We start from the raw sequence: 16,528 nt of genomic DNA on the forward strand, positions 1-16,528 counted from the left end.
TCACTCCCGCCGCGTAGTGACACTGCCCAGGAGCGGGCCCACCGCCAGGGACGAAGGCAGCTGCTCGTGGAAGCTGGGCCGTTCAAACCCGTGGTGAGACTCCTTCCTCTCAGGTTCAGTGTGGGGCCTGTGTTGGCAGGAGGTGTGTGAGCCCCACTGTGCTCCCACCCGGTCCTGAGGGCTGTGTATCCTGAGCCCCGGCTCCTGCCAGGGCTGGGGACTCGCTCTGGGTCTGCTCAAGGGGCTTGGGGCAAACGTGGAGCTACGGATGGAAAAAATCCATCCATGAGAACTCTCCTGATGGTTTGTCCTTCTTTTCCTGAGCATCTTGAGCCTGCCTCTTCCGCCAGTGGAAGATCAATAGTCACACATTCCCCGTTGTTACATTTATTATTCCTCGGGTCAAAATCCCATTCCCATCCCGCAGCAAAGATGACGGGAGGGAAGGGGGAAGGGTAATTTCTCCATGCTTTTGTTTCTCTGGGGAGCAGAGAGATTGTAAAAGGACTGTTTAACCCTCTGTAATATGGTGTGGTGCCCTCATGGTGCTGAAGGTCCGAAACACCATCCGCTGCCCAGCGTTCCTGGTGGGGCGGTGGGTGCATGCGAAGGAGTGAGCCTCTGGCGCTGAGGGCTGGGATGGGCGTGCGCAGCGGGACAAGCGCTGCTCTGCTCCCTGTTGCCATGGGGCAGAGGGAAATGTGAGGGGTCCTTCCCTGTGGGGCTGGGCAGGATGGAGGTGGGGAGCCGCAGTGGCCGTGCCCGCTGGCGTGGGGGCCGTGGGGACGAGGCGGGCTGAGCAGAGAGCAGCTTTTGCAGCACCACGCCGCTCACAAGGCAGGCTGGGGGAGCTGCCTTCCCCCAGTGTACGTTTCGAGGGAGGGTGTAAATCTAATCTCAGTGCTAGGGTCCATTAGCATTAGAGGGGAGTACTGTATATGCATTCATTCCCCGCTCTCACCCCTGGATGACAGAGTACCCCCCTCTGTTGTCTGCTTTAGCGCAGGGAAAAGGCTGCCCATTAATTCTCCGGCAGCGGTGGATAATGCCATCGTAAGTCTTAGGTGCCTATGAATGTTGTGAGCATTTTACAGTAATAAATACCCCACACTTGTGCATATAATTAGTTGTGTGTCCCTCAGTTGTTCCATCTGCCCTATGATCTATCTGTCCTTTTAGGGAGGTGGGTCTGGTTCCTCCCCTTGCACTCCTGGTTCAGCGCTGGTGTAGCTTGGCCCAGCGGCAGGAGATCAGGACCTGGTGAGGAGATTTGTGTTAAGGGAAGGAGAGATGTGATCATGAACTCAGGGATTTATTCTACTTGAAGTGGAAACCTGAGCTGAGAAGCTGAATGCGAAGCAACCAAGATGTCCCAAGTAAGTCTCAGTGTCTCTGCACCGTCAGTGCCATCTCACCCCCTGCAGTGTCATGCATGTACTGCCCAGCTGCTAAGCGTGGGGTTTGAAGAGGGTTTTGTACTGCTCAATGTACTGGCAGCAATATTTCCCCTAATATGCTCCCCCCGCCGCCACATATACCAGGTTGTATAGGCTATGAAAAGACAGTTAAACATTTATATCCACAGAAGTTTTTCTGCTTATTTGACTTCGTCTTCAGTATCTTGCACCTTCCTCTTCTTCGTTGAAAAAGAGTATGGGAAGACTAATAGCCTCACATCTACACATTGTAGGATTTCATCCCCCTTTTCCGAAAACTCCACTAAAGCCTCACAGTAGCAGAACTTAGTGTGCAAAGCTAAGCAATCACCTCCTGTCTTAAACCCACTGAAGCCTGGATTCAACAGGCGAGAAAGTCAGGCTTTAGGGCTCCAAGTACAGGGTCAGAAAGACTGTGGCCACATGATACAAATGCTGATCTGATGTGAAGCCGATCTGCTAATTCAGATCCTTTCAGGGAGTGCTGACAGGTTAACTTCTCCTGGCAGACTCAATGTGCATTCGGTATTATTTTTCTGTGACTCTGACTTTATGCCTTAAAATATCGCCTGTCATCCCCCCTGTAGCTTGCAGAAAGCTGGAATAAAATTGAAGCTGGCACAAAAGCTGTGCAGTGCGTGCTCTGGCTAACCTGGTGAGATGCGGTGCTGCGAGGATGCCTGACCCGGGCCGGGTCTGTGCAGCTGGCTGATCCCAAACTCTGCACATCTGGCAGCAGCGCCCGCAGGAGCGCGGCTGAGGCCAGCCTCAGCCCCGTCAGAGGATGCTCACGCCGTTAGCTGTAACCATCCCGTTGAACTCACAGGGACTATTTACATGCTTAAAGTTAATCACAAGCATAAATCTCCGCAGGATCAAGGCTGCAGAGAAAACTAAGAGAAGATGTGGAAGAGGCATATGTCAAACGGGGCTGTGGTCGAGAGCTCACTGAGACTTAAACATAACATTTGAGAAAATGAGTCCATTTGTTTCAGAGGCATCCTGAACATTGGCATGTAGTAATTCCGTAATGGATCCATTTAACCAGTCCTATAGCTGAAATATCCTTAACAAATATTTCCTTTAATAGCGCTTAAAGAGGGAGCTCAGGGAGAGAAATTTTAAAGCACAGATGCATTATTGCTGAGTTCCAGTTTTGAGGGCTTTCAAAGTACCAAGGTAATTTTTCTCCAAATTTGGCTCAATATTTAACAAATCAAGTGAGATCAGGAAGCAACCTGAGGTCAACGTTTTTAACCTGAGTTATTTGTTAAATTCTCCCCGCTCTGCAATAACAACTAGAACAAGCGCATGTTGTATTCAAAAGCAATTCAAACAATTCTCAGAAACTTTATAATAAAATCACTAAACTGGAGAGTGAGGCTGGAACAATGGAAACAAGGAAGAAACCTTTCTGTGGGAGATGGGAAAAGCTTGCAGAGCTGGGATCTGGAGTCAGAAGAGAAGTCAGATTTCAACCTTAGCCATAGTGATTAACTACCTTAACTCTAGTAATTGTTAATGAGCATTTAGCATGAGCCAAACCAAATTGGCATTTGTACAGAAGTAAGATGGTCATGTTACATCTGAGCCGAAGCAGCCCAGAAAAGGCGGATGTAAACCATGTAGCGTGGAAGCAGCACTCTTCAAAGCGTTTATCGGCCTCGTGGCAAGGTGGCCTCGGCCATGGTGGCTGCTGGAGAGTAAAAGCACCATGGGGACTGCAACACTTCGGATTACCAGTGTTGAAGAGAGGTCTTTTGGGTGCCTGCTTTCATAGAAAGCAGCTCTTTTTAGCCCTGCTTTTGTCAGAGCCGCCTGTGCTTCCTGCTCTCCAGGATCTGAGAGTGAATGCTGTCCCTCAGGTCACTCCAACAACTGCTCATCTCAGTTTAGCAGGTAGATGTTAATCAGGCTGTCCACATCACACAGCCCTTTGCAGATCACCAGCAAGGGCTCTCTAGGCCACCAGTGGCCCACGGCCCTGTTTCAGAAGCAACGTGCTATAATAATGTATCCCTAACCATGCTTTATACCAATAAGTAGGCTATAACCCTGTCAAGGTGTGCTGGTGACTCTATAAACCATGAGACCTGAATGGTCAATGGTCGAGTGGTTTAAAGCTGTCACCAGAATACTGAGATAGCCTTATAAGCCTTGTGCTGCATGGCTGGGGATACATTATTCACTATAATATATGGTAAGAAATACCTGCGCAGGGTCTGAAATGAACTGCTTTAGCCACTAGCCAGCATGGCTAGCGATCGGGGAAATCCGTCAGCATTTTCATGTGCAATGGGAGGCAAAAAGACACAGACGCCGGGGGAGGAGAACTCATCTTCTCTATGTAAAGAAATTGGGTTTTGTGCAGGGGCCGGAAGGGGAGCCGAGCCGAGCGCTGCCTGCACGCCCTGCGGCAGCGGAGGGAGCGCCAGGGGCTGGTGACCTTCAGAGCTGTGCAGCTCCACGGTCCTTCACCAGCCTCGTTTTCCGTTTCGTGGAGGATGCGGGAAGGACTCGGGCTGCCAGCTTGGAGCTGCTCAGGGAAGGCACGTGAGGACTGGGTGAGGGGGCCAGGCTGGAGGCAGGGGTGTGTGGGCAGCAGCCAGGGATGTTGTATGAAGGACCGTGGTTTAGTCACTTGCCAGGTGCCTCTGCTTTCTGGCCTACCTCCACACAGTGTCACGAGCATCACAGGGGAAAGTCTAAAACTGCCCAAGGTCAATTACAAGCCAGCAGTGGAGTCAGAAACAGGGTCCCAGGGGCACCCTACACTGATGGGGAGAGAGAGGTGGGTTGCCCCATCCTTGCCAAATGTGTCTTGGGTAGCACCAAGAGGCAGAGGGATGGAGGTGTCTGTACTGAATTGCCTGCCTGAGGCAGGCAGATGGCCCCACGGCCAGGACCCAAGGCTCTGAGAGGCTATTCTGTGTGATTTCACGAGAGAAGCCATCAATTCTGCATCTTCCTCCCTCCAGCCATAGCCAGGCTTCATGAGGCTGGCTCCAGGGGTGAGGGAGGAGAAGGCAGCGGTGGGTCTGGGTGAAACAGGGTGAAGAGATGCTCTGAATCAAATGGCCAGCCCATGGAGGGGGTGATGAAGGCTTTGAGGAGGCTCTGGAGGGGTTTATGGCTAAGCCTCTGTCACCGACAACCTTGGCAAATAAAAGATTTTCCCATCCTGACAGCAAATGCTGCTCCAACCACAGGAGACAAAGTCCCTGAGAGCATGCCCGTGTGAGTACCCTTTGGTGGCGGGGGGAGAAATGAGGAGGGCTTGGGGGATTTCATTAGGAGATGGGAGGGGAGGGAGGGAAGCCCTCCTACTGAACAATAGACAGAGCTCAAATTGCCTGAAGGGCTTGGCTGGCTTGCTTTATTTATTGTATATACATATATACATACATATATATATTTGTATGTATTTATCTGTATTTCCCCCCCGCCCCGGCCTTTAGCAGGAAAGGACCGAGGGCCATCCTTTCCCACCGCAGCGGCTGGGAGACAATAGTGCCGCCAGGGAGGACACGGGGAAGGGCCCTGCGCTGCCTGGGATCAGTAGCTGGGAGACAGGGGCTGGGGCGGAGGAATCCGGGGGCGCCGAGCACGGGGCTGGCCGCCCCCTCTCCTCACTTGTTATGTTAAGAGCCCGTTGGCGGCGCAGGGGCCGTGGGGCGCAGGGAGAACAGAGGGACGGGCTCTGAATGCGGCCGCCCCGGCATCCTTCTGTTCTCCATATGGGTACATTGTCTGGCCCCCTCCCTCCGTGCCGCCTCTCCTCTCCCTACTGTGCTCACGTCAAATGTTGGTTTCCCTTTTTATTAAAACCCTCGGAGCGGCCAGCAGGATGACAGTCACCAGGAATTTATGAAGGACAGAGGAGGAGGAGGAGAAACAAGTTTGTGTCGAGCGGAAGCCGTGTCCCTCCATCGCCCTCCCCGACCTCCCTCCCGGCTCCCAGTCTGGGCTGGACCGTGCCAGGGGACAACCAGGTTTGGCAGCTCGGGTGTATGTGGCAGCAGGCGATGCAGCGCTGGGGGGAGCAGTTTCCCAGGGAAGCCCTTCCCATCCTGGTCACCCCATCCCAAAACTACAGCCCTCCATCGCATCCCTGTCCCTAGGGGATGAGGTGCTGCTTCCCACCGCACCCCCACTGCAGATCAAAACCTCGTCAAATAAAGGTTTCCCCCGTAACACCCACCCCTCCGCAGCGTTCGCCCCATCGTGCCGCTACAGGCAGGTCAATGGGCGCTCAGACCAGGGAGGGCATTGCTGTCTCCCTGTCCAGCTCTTGGCAAACCCCATAGTTTCTAGGTTTTCAATCTGTTTCGGAACCCAATTTCTTCTAAAACTCACACTGAGTAAGATCTCATCCCTTTCAAGCCCATGCTTTTCTGTGCTACCCAATTTCTTATTTAAACAAGAGATATTTTAAAGAGCTACTGTGCTCTAGAAGATGCTTCCTGTGTTATTACCCACCCAAAAGTAGTACGAAACACATTAGAAAGTCTCTTCTCTAGTGATTTTTTATATTTGATGTCAGTGAAGATAAAGCTAATGGTGTCAAGCAGTGTAAGGAAGGGGAAGATTAAACAAAATCTATCCCCTGCAAAAACAAAGCAATCAATATAACATTATCCTGCCGCAGTGGCTTTCAACTTGCTTTGATTTGTGGATCCCTAGAAAATCTCTCATGAAGGCTTAGCACCCCTCCCAGAAAATTCCCAAGCCCCAACCGCTGGCGAACGTCAGTGAAATTGCTTTTCCCACTCTCCTTAAAATGTTGTCCCTTACAACGTCTCTCTCCTTGTAATTCCATGCTCTCCCAAGAATCTGCAAACCACAGGTTGAAAAATACCATCCTCCAGGATACCAGCTCAAAGACTAATTGAATAGGGAGCTTACTGTTGTTATTGTAATACTCTCAGATCCGTCTTACCTGGAGAATCTATTTTGCCACCTCTGGGAAGCTCCCGCAGGAGCTTTGTCACTCTGGTCCCATCTCCCGAGCCTCCCTGCTGCCGCAACGAAATACCAAGTTTCCCCGTTGCAACAGATTGTAGATGGCTGGGAAGTTGCTGGATACATGTTTTGCTCTTGCAGAGAAAAAGGATTTTTGTTTTAAAGGCACTTCCCTCCTGCCCCCCACTCCCACCCCAGCCCCCAACAACCACAAGAAGAAATTATTGATCGAACTCAAAACAAACTTTTTATTCTCTTGTTTCCTATTTTTGCTTCTGCTTTGTGTTCTCTGTTTCATTGCGCATCTCTGACTTCAGTTAAACGTTTCTGCTGGAGAGGGGAGCATCGCCTGTTTGTAACTGGCCTAGTACAAAAAAAACAGGAAAATGGGAATAAAGAGGGTTTGGTATTTAAGGTACAAAATATTTTATTTCTGTAGGCCATGTGCTGACACTGTCGATGTAACATTTGTGAGACATTGAAAAATCAAGGCGAGGAGTTTAAACAACTACAAAACTTCTTCAGAATTTCCTTTTCATGAAAAAAATGGAAATATAGCAGCACCTATGCCTGAAACTAGGGCAGACAACATTCAGAAATATTGCAAAAAATGTCAAAACAGAAAAGCTGTGTTTTTTCCAAGTTGTTCTACAGATCTTTAAAGATGCTGCTCCACGAAATAACGAGCGGTTCATTCACCAACCCATCAGCTTGGGAAATATATGCAACATGAATTCATTTGTTTCCAGCTAATTGCACTTTCATTTCCTCCTCCTATCTCTTGCGAGGCTGTGCAGGCTCGGGTCTGAGCGGTGCTTCCCAGGCTGTGCTGCACGTGCCAGCCCCCCTCCCCAAAACCCCATCACGGTGGTACCCGGCCCAGCCGGGAGGCGCAGCCGCTTCCTTTGCTTGTGGTGTTCTTCTGGGCAAAAAATATTTGGGACTCACAGGTTTGGAGTGGGCAGGGACTGGCAATCAGTCCTCTTCTCTTTTATTCCTGGGTTCTGTCATTGGCATGCCGTACAGTTGCAGTCAAACAAATGAACTTCTTTACATCTTAGTTACCCTTTCTGTAAAATGAAGGTAATAATATTTATCCAGCTGGGATGCTGCAAGGAGTAATTAATGTGTACAAATCACTTTGAATTCCTCTAACGAAGTGCAAATTGTATTAGTCCCCACAGAAACTGGTAATAGGTTTGTGCCTTCCTTCACTGAAGGTCTGACCTCAGTCCCCTGGGGTAGTCTTGAGGAAAAACTCTTCCTACTATTTGTATTACAGCAGCTCTTAAGGACTCCTCCAAGACCAGAATCCCCGTTGTGCTCAGAGCTGTATGTTCATACAGTAACATACACCCCACGCTCTAGAGACCTTATATTTAAACTGAAGAAAGCTGGGAGAAAGGAGGCATTAACCCTATTTCAAAGGTAAACAACCAAGGCACAGAGAGGAAACATCTTGCTGGTACTAAGTCTATGAACCAATATAAGTCTTTTCGGAACACCGTCACCTCAGGTCGACTTCCCAGCTCAAGCTGAATTCTCACCTCTCTTGGCTGGATGTCAATCTTTCCTGTTTCGGTGAGTGACAGACCAGCCGGATGGCAATGGATGGAGCTTGCTTCTGATGGGATGCTCGGGGAGAGCAGTGTTAGGGCAGGTCAAGGTTCACAGAGGGAGACCGTGAAGTGGCTTTGGGTAGGGCAGGTGACCACTGTTCCTGTTCTTCACCTCATGCTCTTTGGGAGACCTGGACACATTCTGTGTCCTGATTTCTTAACACTTTCAGGTGTCTTTCTGCTGTGGGAAGAGAGAGGACAAGAGAATTCAAGAAGGACTGGTTAAGTTGGTTTTGTAAATCTTTATGCATAAATATATGGGGAAATGTGGATGTATCTCCAACAGCTCTTCTAGCATTTGTCATGTTCTTTTTTTGGCTGATGTAACTGTTAATTTCTTGTTACTGCATCTGTACCTTAAATAGAGCAGTAAGTTGTTTCACCACCAATATATTGGAATTTTTCATTTTTGGACTGATGAAATGGTCCAAAACTGGATTCCGTTTCCCCCGTGACATTAGAAATCCATTTAAATTGTGCCTTTTCTGAAGGAAAAATAGAGCAGAAACAAAAGTGTGTCACAAAATTCCGTGCCAGCGCCAATGATGGGCTGATGACCCCGTTCATGTTGTGTTCAGCTATAAAATACCTCTCTGTGAGAACCTGCATGTTTCACAGGCACTGTTGACGTTTCACAGAGGAGACCGGACTCAGTGGCTAGCCTCTTGGCTGCCTGGTCCTGGGATGCGTGGCTACTAAGCCCCTTCTAATGCCAGTACCCAGATGGGCCACTAGACTTTCTGGGTGAAGATCTCACCATTTTCACTTCCCCTGCTCTCCCATAGGACCTCAGGCACTTGTCATATGGAGGTCCAACCAGAAGGGGAGCACTGCGTCCCAGAAGGCACCTCCCACTGGTTTCAACATCCAGAAGGCAAGCTGAGGAGGTATGATCCAAGTCCTCTCACCTCCAATGGGATGAGATGAAGGATAAAAGTTGGCATGATCAGAAAACTGGGGAGAGAAAGAGAGGACCAAAGCCTCTGGTGGTGTAAATCATTCCCAATCCATGAATTTTACAGGACTCTGTTGATGTACACCAGTAGAAGACCTCAGCCTCTAACACCTGTAAGCCATGGACTCCTTTAGCGGTCAAGCAACCATGTGTTGGAAAGGAGCCAGCAAGAGAGGGGGCACCTTTCCTTGGGAGATCTTTCCCAAGCAGCCAGCAGAAGCCGAGCAGAACTTCCCTTCCTCCCTTTCCTTTGCCTGCCCACTAACTGCCCGGGCTGCTCACCTCTCAGAGCCAGGGTCCCTCCTCCACCGGCCGATGATTGTCCAGAGAACCAGGAGCTGTTTATAGGTGGTATCTGAAGACGCCTTTTTGAACATAGCATATGCAAGGATGGGAGGATGAGGGGAGGGGGGTGGGGGAAGAGGAGAGGTACAGACACAGCACTCCTTGGCAGTGATTTATAGACTGGGTCAGGCACAAATTGACTCGTATGCAAGAAATGTAAATGGAATCGAGACTTTTGATGGAGAAGCTCATTTTCAGACTTAAACGCTTTAGATTAAACACACTCACACACAAATGCTGGCGGGGAGGGTGTTTTATATAATTTACATTACAAATCAATTCATTATCCACAGAGGCAGGTTGCACTGATTTTCAAGGATCGGAGATTTGATGAAGAGGATTCATTTCAAGAAATAAACCTTTTAAATTAACCGCAAGATGAGGGAAATTTCTTTATTTAAAAAATGCGCCAGCCCCTTCTTTGTTTCTTTTATTATTATTAATATTATTTTCCATCCAGCTCTGGGTCATTAAGGAGGGTCCAGAAGTCACAGATTGCCTTTCTGAGGGAGGAGAGCTGAGAACTTCGAATGTCACACAATTTTGTCTGGCTCCAAACCCTTCATTTATCGCAACACAATTTGTTACCTGTGGTTGGCTCTGCATATCATTGTGTGCTGTGCGCCAGGACTGATTTAGCAGGGAATGTCCTCTCCACCTTGAACTTGAGAAGGGGAAAATCCCTTGAGAGAGGAGATGGAAGAATCGTGAAAGACAGACTTCCAGCTGCCTCAGACCAGAAATGCCCATTGAGCTCTGGGTGAAGTCCCTGCAAGCTTTGGCAGGGTGTGCAGTTCAGGAAACCCTAGTTATAACAAAGGCAGATGGCCCTGTGAGGGCACGTTTAAGAGGCAGAGGTAAAGGAAGGGAACAAAAGGAAACCCCAGAACCAACATGGGTCCTGATGTCCCATCCTGCCCTAAAGGTGTGCAGATCACAGTGGAGAATAGCCAGGGCTGGAGGCAAAGCAGGAGGAGTGAAGATGATTGAAGGACGAGTGCCATGTTACCCTGCTCTTCCTTGGCAAGGCTGCAAAGTACCATCTTTGAGGAAGACTCTTTCTCACTTCCTAAGCTATTTGGGTATAGTTTGTTCCCCTCCAGTCATTCCTGGCCACGGCTCCTTCGTAACTCCCAACAACTCCCACAACCTGGCTGCAAATGTAGCCTCCCAGTTCCCTGGCATCCCACCTGGCTGCAGCACGGAGAGGCAAAACAAGAGTGCTGGAGCAAGCGCCTTCTGTCTTCTGTGAGAAAATGCTTTTTTTAGATACTTTCATATCAAAACCCAAATGGTTGGGCTTCATTCCTATTTGAACAAGAGCCAATCCTCTAGAAACACAAGTGCTCACCTAACCGTAGGTGAACACCTCGGTTGTGTGGGATGAACCTGGGCCAGAAGCTCTTCACAGGCGATGGCTGGGAATGGACAGCTTTTGGGTCCTGGAGCCATCTGCATCCCTCCGTGTCCCAGCGAGCCTTCCTGATCCAAACCCCGGTGCAAGGTCTTCTTGAAGCCATCCTTCTGGTGGGAGGATCCTGGCCACTGGTGGGACTGCACGGCCAGTGCACTGCTGCCCTGGGCCGTGAAGGGCAGCGCTTGCCCCACCTGCGAGTCCCAGCACAGGGCAGGCAGTGGTCACCTCAGCTGGAAGGGAGACAAGGCACCAGGGTTAACAGCCCTGGTCTTGTGGGGAAAAAAAAAAAAAATTAAAATTCCATGGGATCTTTAATGACCACAAACGCTAAGACCTTCATTTTATATCTCTTCCAAAGTGCAATCACGCACCTTTTGGCAGGGGAGCTTTTATTCTCATGCGGATGGGGTAGCCGGTGCAGTGTCTTCTCCCAAGCGCATCCAGACCTGGCCAGTCCAAGCGCACAGAAGAACAACATGAAACGTGTTTGACCTTCACAACTTTCCTTTACAGACCAGCAAGCTAAAACCCTGAAGGAATTTTCCTGAGTGAGTTTGTCCAAAGCAACGTTCACCACCTCATTCAATATTTGCCTGCAAAAAAAATGCCAATTATTGAGAGACAGTCCTGGCTGGGCATCAATAGGCAGCCAGGTGTGAGAAGTTGAAGAGAAATACATCTCATTAATGTGGAATTGTTTTTAGGTTAATAATCTTGCGTTAATTTTCCTTTAAAATATTGTCTTTGACCGTTAAACGCTCGCACTGTTATAAAAAGAACGTAATAAATGATCTTGAAGCAAATTCTCCTGCCAAATGTCATAATTTATTTGCATAATTAGCTCTTAATTTTAATTCAATATGCAAATCCACGCTTCCTTTAAATTGCAGCAGCCTGTTTCCCGGCCCTGGCTGCCATGAATTTATTGTGAGGCGGCTGTTTGAAAAGGCAGCTTCACTGCCTTCTGGGGATGGCTGCCTGGGGGAGGGGGTGCCCACCGCCAACTCCAGTCACTTTTTGTTTGGGTTTTGTTTTGGTTCGCTTCTTATTAAGTTGGACCCCAGCCTGCTTCAATCCCTGAGCGTCCCCCTCTTCCCCCCAACAAGTCCTGTTTCCTTTTGTCTTCCTTCTGCATTCTCTCTCTCTTTTCTTTTCCTCTTTGGAGAAGACAATGTTGATCCTCCATGTTCCCTGCCCCTTGCCCCCCCATGAAAGGCTCTGGCTCAAGTCAACCTGGCAACTGCTCTGCTCTCCTCCCCCCTTCGGCTCCCTTTCCCCAGCCCTTCCTTGTGGTGCAACAGCCCCTCGCTCAATGCCTTTTTACGGTGCCTTCCTCCTCCTGGAGGAAGGTGAGGGGGAAAGGCTTGGATTGCCCATGAGGTTTCATCCCCCAGTGCGTCAGTCCCTGAAGTCCCCCAGTCCCACCCTCCCCCCTCCATGCCCAGAGCCCCTGCAGATCACCAGAATCCCATCTCACCTCCCTAGCTGTGTCCCCATGGCACACTGGAGTGTGGTCCACGCTGGGCCACCCCAAACCCCGGGGCTCATGGCAGGGGAGCTGCAGTGGGCAGGAGAGCCCTTGGCAAGTCCCCACTGCTGGGGAGCAAACGTGGCTAGTCCCCTACATGTTTGTCTGCCGGCTGCAGAGCCAGAGCAGGGGTGCTCCCCTCCCTCACTCCCTCCCCATCACCAGCATCCTGCCATGCCTGTGCCGAGCCCCTGCACCCAGCGGGAGGGTGGGAGACCAGGCAGCTCGGGCATCAGCCCACACCCAGGCACAGCGCTTGCCCTGGGATGCGCAGCCAGCTGGCACCAGGCACCGCTCCTCTGTTACAAGGAAAATATACAAATAAAACAGCTCACAGGTTTCTGCTCCTTCCCCCTCTTCCCAGTCCAAAACTGAAACGGGATTTCAGCGACCACAAAGTCCGTCCAGGTAGAGAGCTGTGGGCAGGCGGCTTTCAGAGGAGAGCAGAGAGGTGTCCCAGGGCTGAGTCCTGCTCTCCTCTGTTCTCCTCCCCAGCTGACACAAGTAGCGTATCCACACCTGGGGTGGTGAGGAGCCCAGACGCAGCTCACCTGGGCCATGGGAGCCAAATCTCTGGTGGTTTTTAGTCACCTTGCCTCTTTGATGATGGCTGATCAGTGAGGGCTGTGGGTGCTGCATGCTTCAGTTCCCTCCGGCTTTGCATCCCAGGATTTGTCCCCGGGGCACAGGGGGCAAGGAGGACACCCAGAGACTCCTGCCCTTGCATTTCACGGCACTGGGAGAGGAGCGGGAGAGATGGGTGATGGAGTAACGTGAGCCCAGGGTTTCGCACACAGGTTAGGGAATTAAGCAAAAGGGACAAATTAGCCTAGACAATAGGAGATCTTTTTCACTGGGGGAGGACTTGGGGGAGAGGGAGATAATTAAATGTTGCTTCATCAAAGCGGAGGCAGTTTGCAAGCTGCTCTCCCTTGTAACTCTATCACGTTCACCTCCCAGGACGGACCAGGAGGGCCAGCAGCCGTCCCCTGCCCGGTATCGGGTGCCCTCCCTCCCCTGGGAGCACGGGGAGGGGATGGGGGTGCCCTGGCAGAGGGAGGGTTTGGGTTGGGGGCTGTAGGAAGGAGAGGGTGTTGGTATCTCATTACAGGCCTTAGATCTCTGGAGGGGAAAAGAAAAAGAAAAAAAAAAAAAAGCACCAACCCAAACCCAAACCACAGGCCTTTGTTAGAAATGCTGTCCGGGAAGGAAGGAAGAAGGCAGGAACAGCTCAAATTCAGTCCTTCGATAATTAAAGCTTGCGAAAGAATAAAAGGGGAGGGCAAAAAAAAAATAAATAAAAAGGGCTTTCCCTCCTCCCACCTGCTCCCAAAACAGGGCTGCTGTGGCTTCCCTGGGAACAAAGGGACGTGGTGAGAAAGGGCTTTTGCTTGATCTCGCAGTGGCTGGGAGGGAGCAGCAGGACAGACGTGTGGCCCTGCAGATGGGAGCCCCTCATCAAAGCCGGGGAAAAATAGGGGTGAAACACGTCTTTCTGTTTTACTGCTCATCAAAGCAGGACTCCGACTTCCCAATCTGAGGAAAATTTGGCAACTGAAGACAAAAAAAATTCTATTCCAAAACTGAGCAGAAAGAAGTCAAGCCCCTGTGTTTTCTGCCAAGCAAAATAAAGGAGAGGGAAATCCAGCCACTGGGCAACCACAGACCCTTCCTGCCATGCTCTGGCTGATCTTAAAGAAACACGTGTAAAACCAGCACAATTTGGGATTTTATTTTGCACCTCAGCAAGGGTGTAGGGGGGGCTCCCAGGGGCTGTGTGGGGGCAGGTGAAAGGGAGTGGTGTACGATGTGGAAAAGGCTTCCCATTGCTTCAGCCAAAACGGCTCCTTTCCCCTGCACCCACCTGCTGCATGTCTCGGGATCTCACGTATGTCTCTGGGTTTAGGGATGCTGATGAAAAGCAACCAACACACACTCATAACAGGACCCTCAGGCAAACTTCCCCTTTCTCAGCACTTTATGTGTCCAAGGGTTTGTCCTTTTTTTTTCTCCATCTATTGCCTCTATTAATTCTTACACTTTCAGACCTCAAATGCTCTTTTCCCCCAAGTAGCCCCTGCTTTTCCAGCTCAGGATGGTGCTGCTGAAGCCTGGTCTGGCAATGAGCATGTGGAAACTGGGGCAGAAAGATTTTACATCAAGATTTCCCCCTGACATCGAGCGATGCCCATCAGTCACTCTCCTGTGCCTCAGTTTCTTCACCTAATAACCAGGGATAATATGCTCTCTGGGTCGGGAAGTCTCATGTAGGAACCTGCGGGAAGCTACCAGCTCCTCGCTGACAAGCACTAACGATGTGCACAGCCCTCTTGCCAGTTGCGTGCTTCACCAGAAGTCGGGGCAGAACGGACGCTGGTCTCAGCCATATTTCGCTGCATCTCTGTGGCTTTTTGAGTCCCTCTCCACTGCCAGCCGCAGCTCTGCGATCCTGACTTTTGGGCCTCAAGCCCCAAGGGACCCAGGCTGTTGCACCGTGTGCTGCGTGTCGCAGAGATAGGACACACAGCCAAATGCACGTGGCGGGGAGCCACCGTGATCGAAGCGTGGGGCTGCAGGCGGAGGAAGCATTGCCTTGCGCTCATGGAGCTCTGTAAAGATAAAGATAAATAAAAACCCCTTAAGAGCAAGAAACAGAAAATAAAAGAGATACAAGGAGACCATTTTAAAACAGCTGATGTTGTGACTCCGGGAGGCTGGCTGTGCAAGACCAGCATCCCCAGTTTTGCAGTGCGGCTGCGGGGTGACACCAGACTGTTGCACTGGACTAGAGAGAGGTCAGAGCGCACTGCCCACCCCTGCCACAGCCCTGGTGGGTGATTTGTGGCTCATCGCTTAGATCTCCAAGGGCTTCCTTTTGCCTGCTTGGCCCATCTAGGTCAGAGTTTTTTTGGGTGGAGATGATCTCTCACTTGCCTGGGATGGGCTGCAATGGGATCCATGTGTCATCTGGGACCTTGAGGCTCTTTGGGAGCGCAGCAAGAGGCAGGCTTCCAAAGGTTGATGAAGTTATGTGTGCTTTGGTTGCACTTTGGCAGCCTTGTTCTGCTCTCAAACTGTGCGCCCGCTCCTAGGGACCAGGCATATTTGCACCCTTGAGAGCTAAAGGAGAAAAAATACCCCAAATCTCTCTCCCCACCCTGCCCGATCCCCACGGGCCAGCCTGGTCCAGCTCAGTGGTTCCCCGGTGCTCGGTGCCCTCTGAGTCTTCACACTAAGAGGGCTCAGGACATGAGGCCAATCAAGCAATTGCATTGCCTTAACACGCCTTAGTGCTTTATAATACCTGCCATTCTCCATGGTTGAGTCTGTTTCTGATGCTTGCCATATTCCAGGGTTATACTGCTGTGCTTTCCAAGGTCCACGCTGCCCTTCTGCTAAATGCTGCCTTCTGCCTTGCTTAGTTAATGGTTAACGTGGTTGCCACATCCAGCCAGGGCTGGCCCTTGGGCTACCTCCCCAGCTGGCCCAGCGGGAGGGGGCTGGCGAGTCTCCCCCCATCCGCCCCAGCTCCCCAGGACCGTTCCACACAACGCCTGTGGAAGTGTACAAAGTGTCAACCTCAGCGTAGTTTTTAACCTGGAGTGATAGCTTTACTGATTTGCCACTTTACTACTCTTGTTAATGAATTTTTAATCTTCTTAATGACATTAAACACGGAAAGTAATTAAGGAAAACAAGTTTGAAACTGCTGACTTAAACCCTTTATTCAGAACTATTTAATGTAGAATTAATTTGATTTTGCCCATTATTCAAATGAACACATTACCTTCCTGTGCATTGGCCTCTTTTCCTTTTTTCTTGTATGTGTGTGTGTGTGTGTTTTGTTTTATTAAATATATCATACAATGCTTTGTCCTTTTTGCTCAGAGGTAACCACAAAGTTCCTCTCTCCCAATGACAGAAAGGGTCAGCCTTCAGCATCTCTCATGGGTCTTGTAAAGTCTCCCTGCATCAGGAGTTCAGCTGTGGTTGGGAACGGAGGTAGCATGCCTGAAATACCCGGTTGCTACCACCTGCTCAATTAGGAGAGAAAGGGGCTTTGCTTCTCAGTGAGAGCTGCTGGGCTGCATCCTTAGCCCAGGATGGCAGATCTACCGCAGGGAGCGAGGCCGTGCTGATTTACGCCAGACCGCCAGGCCCCTGCAAAGCAGAGAGCAGGGGCTGATGTAAACTCCTGGGGAAAAGTAGATGCTCAGCTTTGTCTGACACTGGAAGAGAAGGGTCCTTGAAACTTGTATTGCCTCT

At 50.4% G+C, this 16,528-nt stretch overlaps 1 long non-coding RNA gene across 1 annotated transcript; it reads right to left on the reverse strand.

The window, feature by feature from the left end:
- Positions 1-10,826: 10,826 nt before the first annotated feature.
- Positions 10,827-12,791, reverse strand: LOC141744864 (uncharacterized). The gene is made up of 3 exons (XR_012587606.1): positions 12,598-12,791; positions 11,106-11,327; positions 10,827-10,964 (listed from the first exon to the last, which is right to left on the reverse strand). It is a non-coding gene; the product is annotated as an uncharacterized LOC141744864 (long non-coding RNA).
- Between the last annotated feature and the right edge of the window lie 3,737 nt (positions 12,792-16,528).

This window comes from Larus michahellis, chromosome 6 (genome assembly GCF_964199755.1).
Source record: "Larus michahellis chromosome 6, bLarMic1.1, whole genome shotgun sequence".
Taxonomy (NCBI): domain Eukaryota; kingdom Metazoa; phylum Chordata; class Aves; order Charadriiformes; family Laridae; genus Larus; species Larus michahellis.